Source organism: Fukomys damarensis, unplaced genomic scaffold, assembly GCF_012274545.1.
Source record: "Fukomys damarensis isolate Sample0158 unplaced genomic scaffold, DMR_v1.0_HiC HiC_scaffold_26, whole genome shotgun sequence".
NCBI lineage: Eukaryota > Metazoa > Chordata > Mammalia > Rodentia > Bathyergidae > Fukomys > Fukomys damarensis.
The window spans coordinates 497066-507984 of NW_022900938.1; the positions used below are offsets into that span (position 1 = coordinate 497066).

Sequence of the window (10919 nt, forward strand, 5' to 3'; positions counted from 1 at the left end):
CGGGGGCCTGCGGCGGGCCCGTGCCCGTGCTTGTGACTCGCGAGTTCGCTGCGAGGGCCGAGGTTGCTACCTGGACAGGTTTAATCTTCAGTGTTTATAGAGCTTCAAAAATCTTTTGTAGGAAGTAAGTGCAAGTTGGAAGACGACTAGAAAAGTAGTTGGTAGATCTCTCCTTAGGTTTTGCGGTTAGAAACTGAAAAGTTGGAAGTCGGAACTGAGGGGGCAAAGCCGACTTTTAAGTAGTTTGCTCTGTAAGTCTGAGAAGCTTGTTATGAGTTACTTGTATCTTAGGTTTAAAAGGAGTTCTCTGAATTTCTTGGACTTAGGTAAGATTTACAGGTAAAACTAATCATAAATTATCTTGTTCTTGTGTCTTTGTAATTTGTTGTTTGCACAATAAAATGTAGGATTAAAATAGGAATTTCAGTGAGCATGCACTGAGGGAGGACACTACATACAGACTTGATTTTGTAGTTCATTGAGAACGATTTTAAAGGTCTAGAAAACAATTTTAAAAGAAACATTATAAATTACTGCGATGGAGCTGTTTGAAATGTTCCCTTTGCTTTAGAAGGAATGTTACTAGCGTTTGTATCATTTTCCTGAACTTGCTTTAGAATTGCTTGTCAGAAATATTTTGTGAAATGATTTTTTTGTATTAGTGATCATTTATGTTGGTTCATATAATAGAATTCAGTACCTTGTGCTTACCAGGCAGGTGCGGTGTTACTGAACTAAAATCCCTAGACCTTGGTTCATACAAATTTAAATGACCATTTCATTTTTTTTCTCAATATCTGGAAAAGAGAACTGGATGCTCAGTTTATTCTGAAGTGTTAAGAGTACTGAGATCCTTGTCAATGCTTCAATTAAAAATTTTAAATGATTCTTGGTGCCTTATTCTTTGTCTTTTGTCTTCCAAAAAACGATGCTATCTCAGTCACAAAGAAAACTTCTGTTTCTATTTTAGTGTGTAGTGTTTTAAGTACCTGTGAACAAATCCTTGCCTTTATATAGGTTGGTGTGTGTGTGTGTGTGTGTGTGTGTGCATGTGTTCATTCTTATGTAACAGCCTACTCAGACTGTCTTGCAGATCTAATGGCTGCTTTTGAATGTCCAGTAGGTGTCATTGTAGAATGCTATAAATTGAACATTAGAGATAACCAAGTAGTTTAAGAAACACTAGTCCACATCAGCATAATAATAATTGGATGGTTATTTATAAGCCATAGAAGTCTTCTCTTCTGAAACACCTTAGTATTGGAGCTGTGTATAAGGAATTAAAGACCATCGAAGTATAATCACTTTAAAATGGATCTTAAAAGTTTTGTTTTTAATCCAACCCTTAGGCTATTTTGACAAGCAGTCTTGATTTAACTTTATTGTTTTTAGCAGGCAGTTTTGCTAGAATAGTTATTAAGTTCTAGAATGATTAAGGTTTTCTTTTTTATTTTTTTGGTACGGGGGATTAAACTCGGACCTTGCGCTTGCTAGGCAGGCACAGTGCCGCTGAACTATATCCCCTGCGCTGATGAAGGTTTTCTGCTTGTTTAAGCTTTGTTACAGAAAAATTAGTGCTAAGTAATGAAAAGTTAAGAATGACAAAATATGAGCAGAAGGATCCCAAGTTATCAGCTGTGGATTATAGAACTTTGTTTTTTTTTTTTTAATGCCAGAACAGTAGAATTTTGGCATTTCATTGTGGCTTCTTAGGATCTCCTTGCCACAATTGGCTTCTTTTTTACATTTTGGTGTGGCTAGTAAACTGTGTTTTTCTCGGGATAATGATATCTGAACATTGTTATTATCTAAAATGTAATGTTTAGATTCTGGGAGGAGCTGGCACAGAAATCTTAGAAGAAGGCTTACATCTGCTCTGAACACAGCTTTTTACCTGTGTGGGTTTCTGCAGAGCTCTTGTAGTTCTGTTCCTTATGCTTGCTATTGATACATTATTTTTTTAAAAGGTTTGTACCTAATATGAGAATTCTCCACAAAAGTGGAGGCAGATAAATATCTCAAAATAATCTAGAAGATTTTTTTTAAACATACATATACGTCACATGTACACTTTCCTTCAAAATCTTAGTGGTGAGGAAATGTAGAGAAGGCAGATGCATACTTGGGAAAAGTTCTCTTGGTTTAGTTTACCTCTGACTTCCACTTCAGAATCACTCATCTAATTCAAGGCACTTGTGGTGTGAACCAGTAACAGTTCTAGCGAGAAAGGGCTGCCAAATTACCAATATTTTTATAGCTCAATCAGTTGTTACCATTTAATGTCATAGCCAGGGCTGAAGTTGCCAGAAATAAAAATTGTGCTGAATATTTTGGTTTGGATTTGTTTTTTACTTGGCACTTAGCTGCTTTCCATAAACCAAACTAGTTTCTTTGAAAATTCAGTGCTGTTATTACTAATTTGCACATTTACTCATATTTGATTCTTTTAATGTCTCAGAATGCTGCCTAGTTCTAGAATTAGATTAAAATTGGAAGTTTTCTTTTTTCTTTTTTGGGATTTGTTTTTTGTTTTGTTTTGTTTTTTAGAAGTTTTCTTGATGAAAGGTCTTTTTTCAGTAAGTGTTACCAGGGATTAAACTCAGCCCCTTGGGCTTTCCAGGCAGGTGTGGTGCCACTGAGCTACATCCCCAGGCTGGTAAATATTAATATTTGCATAAGGCTGGGGCTGTAGCTTAGTGGCGCCTTGTAATGTCTTGATCCCTGGTACCCCCCCAAAATTTTTTTTGCATAAATATTCACCCAATAATATATACAAAAACTTGGAATTGGAAGTATGTTAACCTTGGTATGGGTCCAGCTTAGAAGTTTATGGTTCATTTTTATGAATTCTAAGATTTTCAGTTTGGGGATCTGACTGCTATGGGAACAAGTACATGAAAAAGTAAATGAGAAGACTTTAAATTCAATTATGTGTATATCAAGGGGTGCAACATTGATTATTTGTAGAGGTTTTTCTATTTTGTTGTTGTTTTGAGACAGCGTCTCACTATATCAGGCTGAGCTTGAACTTACTGTGTGACCATCCTGGCTTGGAAATCTCAGTGCTCTTCCTGCCTTAGGTTTCCTGAGTGCTAGATTATAGGCATGCACCACCATGCTCAGCCTTTGTTTTGGGTCTTTTGAGACAGGGCTCACATGTAGCCCAGGCTGGCCTCAAACTCACGGTGATCCCCTTCCTCAGCTTCTCAAGTGCTGAGGTTATACGCACATGCTACTGCACCTGGCTATTAGTTATATAGATATGTGCTAGGTTTGAGATATAATTGCTGAAATGGTAAAATGTGGTGAGTAGTAGCAGGTTATTGGATGGCAAGGCATGGGCTACAGAATAGTCATTTTATTCTAAACTTAGAAAAACTCTAGTCATGTATTTTTACCTTTGTTATTATGTGTATTTGACTCTTATTAGTGCCTTTGTGTGCTAGACAAGCACTTTACCACTGAGCTACATCCTCAGTCTGACACTTGACTCAATAATGATTTAGTCTTAATTAAGAGATTTTTGTTAGCTACTAAGATTCATATTAAAAATTGGAAATACAGGGCCAGGGCTTTAGGTCAGTGATGCCACTGCCTGCCTCATGAGTACAAGGTCCCGAGTTTGGTCCCTGGTACCAAAAGAAAAGAAAGAAATGCAAATAACAGATATATTCCCTGTTCTAGAAAAAATTATTAATTAAATAGGACTACTAAACATGTCCACAGATTTCTGAGAAGATATTAAGTACTGTGGGCTCTTGGGAATAGCTGCCATTATGACTGCCCGCCTCATCAACTTAGCAGTTTTAAGAGGGAGAAGAGGAGATGACCTCTTTAGAAGGGCAGTATAAGTTGAAAGAAGTCAACTGTTATCACTTGTGGAGGAGGGAGAAGGGTTGTGTTCCTTCCTAAATCCAAGAGAATGTTGCCAAAAGAGTCAGTTTTGGGGTTTTATGTGCCATCAAGAAGAAGGGCTAATGTTTATTCTTTGACTGGGTGTCTGCTTATCTGCTAATGTCTGTTAGATGCCCAATACTACTGTGGAAGGCATGGTTATAGAATACTTGTTACAAGGTCTTTTAAACAGTCCCTGGTCTGAGAGGTTCAAGAGTTGGAGTCTGTGCATATATTCATCAGGGCTCTCCAGAGAAACTTAACCAATATGGGGTGTCTGTGTGCGATTAGTCATAAGGTGTATTATAAGGCATTGGCTCACATGACTAAGGAAGCTGACAAGTTTCAAGGTCTGCAGAGTGAGTTGGCAGCCTGGAGACTCAGTAGAGCTGTTGGCATATTGCCAGTCAGTGTATGCTTGAGAACCAGAGATGATGTGGCTCTTCTCCAAAGCTGACGGACTTGAGGCCCAGGAAGAGCTGATGTTTCTTTCTCTTTGAGTCCAAAGGCAGGAAGATGCAGATGTCCTGGTTCAAAGTCAGTTTGGCAGTAGGAACTCTCACTTCAAGGAGGTGTGGGAGGTTGAGCCTATATAATTCTGTTAGAGCCCTGAACTGATTGTGTGAGGCACGCCCATATTAGGGAGGGCAATCTACTTTATTTTGTTTATAAATCTCACCCCAGAAATGTTTAACCAAATATCAGGGCAGATGCAATTGGAAAAAATTTTATCCAGAATAGAACAAAAGCTTGCTGACCAGAAAAATGGAGCCTGAAATAGTGATGAGCATAAATATTTTAATGTCTACAACAAGTGTGATTTGTTAATGAAAATACCTGCAATTGTTATTGGTAACTAAATCACAGGAAATGTCACAGGTTGCCTCTATTCATGATGTAATGGAAGTTATAAATTTTACCTGGAGATTGTTATTATTCCATAACTAGCTAGTGTGATTTTTTTTTTCCTAATCAAAGTTTATTCATTTCAGATCACTGAAGGTCTGAGATCTCCTAAATTGAGAATTTATGAGTTGAGAAGGCAAGAAATAGGGCTCTGAATCGATACATTCCCTGAGGGAAGGCTTATTGGAGGAGGTGGCTGTTGATCTTGAGTGTTGAAAGGAAAGTGGGGTAGTTAGGCTAGGTGATAGCTGACGGTATTCCAGAAAGGAGAGTAGATTCGACAAACGGGTAGAGATGTGAGACCGCTGGGCAGATCATGAAACTAGATGAGCATTGAAGAGGGGAAGTCTTGTTGCATCAGGTGTAATTTCTGATCCTGCTGCCTGGGCTGCTTTGTTCTTGAGCCTATTGAGCAAGTACTGGTTGCAAAGACATTTTGCCACGCCATTAGATATGGACCTCTGGTTATTTCTTTTTTCAGGTACAGTGAACAGCCAGATAAACTGATTGAAGCTCTGCCTCCCTGGAGGATTTCACTTTTCTACAGAGCTACTTCTGTGTAGGAGTAATGCCAGCATATTGCTTGGAACCATGTGTTACACCAGGCCTAGTTTTGTTTTGTTTTTCTCCTTCTTTCATTTGATCATAGAGAGTTCTGCAAGGCCACAGAAGGGAGAATTGACGTTTAGTAGACATGCCATGGTGTCTGAGTCATTTGTCCTTTACGCTTCCTTGTGTTTTTGTCGCCCTCTCTAATCTCTGTATTTTATCACCATTGTAGTGAATGTTAGCTAGTTATGGAATAGTAACAATCTCCAGGTTATGGCTTAAAACAAGTTTTGCAAAAAGGTTTATTTTCACATAAAGTCTGCAGGTCTGGGTGATTCCAGGCAGCTGATCTTTGTATGTTGGGTCAGCATTGCATCTCTGTATTTATCTCTACTTCTGTCATCATACCGTAAGGGAAGAACAGGCTGAAGAATTGAAACTGACCATTAGATGCTTCCACAGAAATCATTTCTGGCCAGGTGTGGTGGCACATGCCAGTAATATGGAGGATCAGGGTGAGTTTGAGGCCAGGCTGGAATATATAGTGAGTTCAAAGCCAGCCCGAACTGCATAATAAGATCCTGTCTCAAAAAGAGAGAAATTATTCCCACTCCTTGGTCAAAACAAGTCATGAAGTCATATATGACTTAAAGATAAAGGGTAGAAAAATCGCTTCTTGGCCTTTTGGCTAAGATCTAGTGATGAGGGTAGAAAAGGGTCATCTTTTCATGTGCCCTGAAGAAGAGGAAACACTTGTCTGACACTAAATATCACTTCTGTTCCCTGATGGAATGCCAGTAGCACATTCAGCCTGTGGCTTGGTGGGTCAGAACACCGAGATTTGAGGACAGGTTAAATCACTTGGTCACTTTGGTGATCTATCATCAGTTTCTACAAAGTCCCAAAAGCCAGGCAAAGAACTGTTTCCCAAAAAGAGAATGATCATTTGCAGAAAACAGCATAGCTCTATTCTTTTTTTTTTTTTTTTTTTTTTTTTTTTTTTTTTTTTTTTTTTTTTTTTTTTTTTTTTTTTTTTTTTTTTTTTTTTTTTTTTTTTTTTTTTTTTTTTTTTTTTTTGGTACCGGGGGTTGAACTCAGGTCCTTGCACTTGCAAGGCAGGTCACCGAACTGCTGAGCTAAATCCCTGGCCCCTATAGCTCTATTCTAAAGCAGTGGTTCTCAACCAGGGATGGCTGTGCTCTCCAGGGGATACTTGGGAATATTTGAAGACATTTTGTTTGTCATAATTTAGTGAAAGTGCTACTGGCATCTAGTGGGTAGAGGCCAGGGATGCACTAAATATCCTACTGCGCCTAGGCAGTCTCTCACAATGTACGAAGTAATCAAGATGCCAGTAGTGCCAGGATTGAGACACCTTTCTTTATATGGTATTCTGGTAGTCCAAGTTGTAATTCTGTTGGGACCTATTGGTAGCTTTAGATAGCTACCTTATTCACCACAGACACTTAGGACATAGCTGAGTTTGGTGAGTCTTCGAGTCCAAACAGAGTATCTTGCACTGCTGCCTTGACTTACTCTGTTGCTTTCTCATATAGTGGCCCCCATTTAAAAAACTGCAGCTCATGGGTTGTTCCAGAAGTAGGGCCAACCAGCACACTAATGTATGGCTTATGTTGTTTACAGACTGTAAAGAGGCTCATCCAGCACTGCTTCTTTCTAGGTGATAGAGGTAGCTGATTTTGAAGGGAGTGTTTCGGCACACTTCAGAATCTTGGACTCACCCAAGTCTTGGACTCACCAAAAACTTTACCAAGGCGGCAGGGTTCTAAATTTTCATACAGCTCTACACATAGCATGCGTGTCACTTTTACTAAGGTAAAATCTTTCTTTTCCTTATTTGCTGACCAGATGGAATAAGCATTGCATTTTTAGTATAACAAATGAATGTGATAGCCTGTAGATTGGTATGATGTTCAGGGTTCTTGTGGTCTACCTTGACAGCCTCAGCTTCACCACTTAGTAATAGTGTATCCTTCAGCAGAGTGCCTGTTCATCTCTAAAATGAGTAACAGCAGTATTTGTTAGGTAGGATTGTTGAAAATAGATGTACGATGATTAGAACAGTACTCACATACAGTAAATACTATAAAAGCGTTAGCTAATAAAGACCTACAATACAAAGTCTTTAAATAGAAAAATATAGGTTGATATATAAGCTTAGAATAGAGTTAATTAAAAACAAAAAGCAAAATAATATAGCAAAAGATTGATTTGATTAGCTATTTTCTTAATTTATAAGTCTAGGTTTTGAAAATTAATTCCTTTAATATACATTTAGTTGTATTTAAAATTAGCAACAATGAATGGAAGCTTTCCTGATACTAATAATCATCATGAAAAGAATGGAAGAAATACATTAATACATAGATGCCTGCTCCTGCTTCATTCTCCTCTGTTTTCTGCTTTGTCTTTATTGGTTGTATTTCTGGATTATAGTAAAAAATTACTACCATCCATTTATACCAAAGGAATTAAGAACAAAGTCATTAAGAAATATCCATTGGGCCAGGGATTTAGCTCAGCGGTTCGGTGGCCTGCCTTGTAAGCACAAGGAGCTGAATTCAATTCCCTGGTACCAAAAAAAAAAAAAAAAAAAGAAAGAAATATCCATATACCCATGTTCATATTAGCATCATTCATATTACCTAAAACTTGGAAGCACTCAAGTATCCATCAACAGATTAGATGATAAGCCAAAGGTGGTATGTAACATACACACAATAGACTATTATCCAGCCTTAGAAGGTAGGTAGTTCTGCAGTGCACTGTAACATAGCATAGTGCTATGCCGTGAATTTGGGACTAGCCTTGAGGACATTATGCCAAGTAACCTAAGGCAGTGACAAAAGACAAATAGTACATGATTCCACCTGAGCGAGGTTCTGAACAGTAGTCAGCCAGTGTCCTGGAAGTGAGACAGTAGAATGGTGGTTACCAGGGGCTGAGGGTTGGGGGGGTTATTCTTTAATGGGTATAGAGCTTTAGTTTCACAAGATGAAAAGAGTTGAGATGACATTATGAACGTACTTAATGTTACTGAATTGTACACTTAAAAATGGTTAAGAGGGTAAATTTTGTTATATATATATTTTACTACAATAAAAAAAGGAAAACCATGAAAATAAATATCCAGTATTTCATGTTAATGAAAGAACTTGTTCTGAACTGTGTCAATTTACTACACAAGGAAAGGGTCTCTCCCTCTTTTCCTGTTTCCCTCTCCCCCCTCCCCTTCCCCTTTCTCCCCCTGCCTCCCCCTCTCTCCCTTACTTCCTTTCTTTTCTTTCTTCCAGTACTAGGAATTGAATCCAAGGCCTTGTACATGTTAGTCAAGAGCTCTACCAATGAGCTACATCCCCAGCCTCCTTTTCTTTTCTTTTCTTTTCTTTTTTTGGGGGGTTGTTTTTTTGAGACAGGGTCTCACTATGTACTTGAGACTGACCTGGAACTCACTCTGTAGCCCAGGCTGGTTTTAAACTCATAGCAATCCTCCTGCCTCAGCCTCCCGAGTGCTGGGATTACAGATTACAGGTGTGCACCACCACGCCCAGTTCCCAGCGTCCTTTTCAAAATTGTGTTTTGAGACAGGGCCTTGCTATGTTTCCCTGATGGACTCTTAATTCATGAGCCTCTTGCCTCAGCCTCCTCATATGTGGATGAGATTTCAGGCTTACACTACCTCACCCAGCTAGAGAGGGATTTCTTTTGGAGGTTAAAAATGCCACCAACTCCAAACACTGCCTTCCTTGACTTAACTCTGAATACCAACTGCTTTAAACAGTTATTTAGTATTTGAAAGTTTTATTCCAAAATTCAGCATATTTTCTTGGATTTTTTAAAAAAATCTTTAATTCTGTGCTACATTACCTAAACATGCTACTTGTATAGGGTTTTTTGGGGGTTGGATACTATTTTTTTGTGTGAAAAAATGTACTTCTTTTCCTTGGAATACAGTGATCTGAAATTGATTCCTTCTCACTTCTCACTGATGAAATTAGTAAGAATGAATTGTATTTAAGACAAGCCCATTCTTTAGCACCCAGATTGTGTTCTCTAAACATCATTTCCCACTCCAAACAAATCAGCATTCCTTGGAGAAATTTTAAGTCTGGGGGAGGAATTGTACACAGTAAGTCTGAAATGTCCTGTTCTAGCAAGAAGCTAGGAGCCTATCCTAATTTACTAGTTCTGTGGCAGAAAGTTTTAGAAACTGTGTTTGTGTTACCAGACCAGGTTCTTGTGTCCAGAATTGTTAGAATGAGACCTCACCCAAAGGAATACAGGCACAGGACAAGTCTTGTATCAGGATTTCTCACACAGTAAGAGAGTCAGCTCTGATAAATGGCAAGTCAGGCAGGTGGCTCCTTGAACAAAGGGAAAGGGATACCTGATAGGGGCATGCTTCCCACCAAAAGTTCCCATCCAGGTCCTTTGCAATAAAGGGACTCAGACCTGCAGAGTACCCCATCCTGGCTGGGCAGAGTCTGAGCTCTGCTGTAGGCATCTGGTTGGTCAGCTTGGAATGCCAGGCGATGCAGGTTTTCTGGAGGGGCATCCTTGCTTGTATTTGTTAGTGGGATATGTTTACAGCTGGTGTGTTTTTAAATTGAGGTTCCCTTCTCCCCACAACTGCCGGCATTTGTTAGTTTTTTACATTTGATCTTAACCAAAAGGCTGAGAAGCGATTTGTTAATCAATTTTTTGATGAGAGATTTTGTATAGCTCAGTTTACCTTTTTTTTTTTTCTTTTTTCTTCAGTCCTTTGGGAGTTGGCTTAAAAATTTTTGCCTCCATCAAGGTCAAAGATATTTTGCTATGGCTCTTCCTCCCATGCTTTTCACATTTAGATCGGGACTCTGGAGTTTTCCTTTGTGAAATGTGTAAGGTTAGGGATTGTTACTAGCTTTGCTGTGGTTAGGACACAAAACCCAATGCCCACAGCTTAAAGGAGGAGAGGTTTAATTTGGTTTAGGATTTTAGAGGATTCATTCCATGGTCAGCTTGGCTCCAAGGCAAGGACATCATAGTGGGAAGGGCCTGGCAGAGGAAAGTTCATGGTGTCTGGGAAGCAGAGCAGGGACACAGTGCCAGAGAGAAAGGGGTGAGGGGCCAGATGTAGAACCCAAGGTCGTGCTACCATGACCTGCCCACAAATACGCTTCACTGATTCCTTCTTCAGCTTCTGAGCCAGTCAAGTTGACACAGTTAAGCTCACCTACCACAAGTGTCAGGACGTTTTATTTGGGAATTTCCAGTTGCTTCAGCATTTTTGTGTAGTAAAAGATCGTCTTTTCCCTCATTGCCCTTGATACTACTTTTATCATAAGTCAGGAAATCTTATTTGTATCAGAGTATTTATAAACTTTTTAATTGATGAGTTTTAATTACTACAGGTATGTAATATATTTTTATGTTTGAATGATATATGATGTAGAGGCACAACTACGCTCAACAACTAGGCCACACACCAATAAGTCTGACAGGAGACTTTCTTCGGGAAGGCAGGTCAAGGAGAGAGGGGAGGAGGAGGAGGAGGAGGAGGGGGAGGA

At 39.1% G+C, this 10919-nt stretch overlaps 1 protein-coding gene across 3 annotated transcripts in view; it reads left to right on the forward strand.

Annotated features, from left to right (window-relative positions):
• The window catches only part of Fam126b (family with sequence similarity 126 member B), a 54645-nt gene that overhangs the window by 758 nt on the left and 42968 nt on the right, over positions 1-10919 (forward strand). The window contains exon 1 of one of the 3 annotated variants that reach the window (XM_010617547.2): positions 7056-7185. The exons of the other annotated variants lie outside the window; for them this stretch is intronic. The gene's annotated coding sequence lies outside the window, so the exon portion shown is untranslated. Of the gene's footprint in view, positions 1-7055; positions 7186-10919 lie in introns of those variants that run through there. 3 annotated transcript variants of the gene reach the window in all.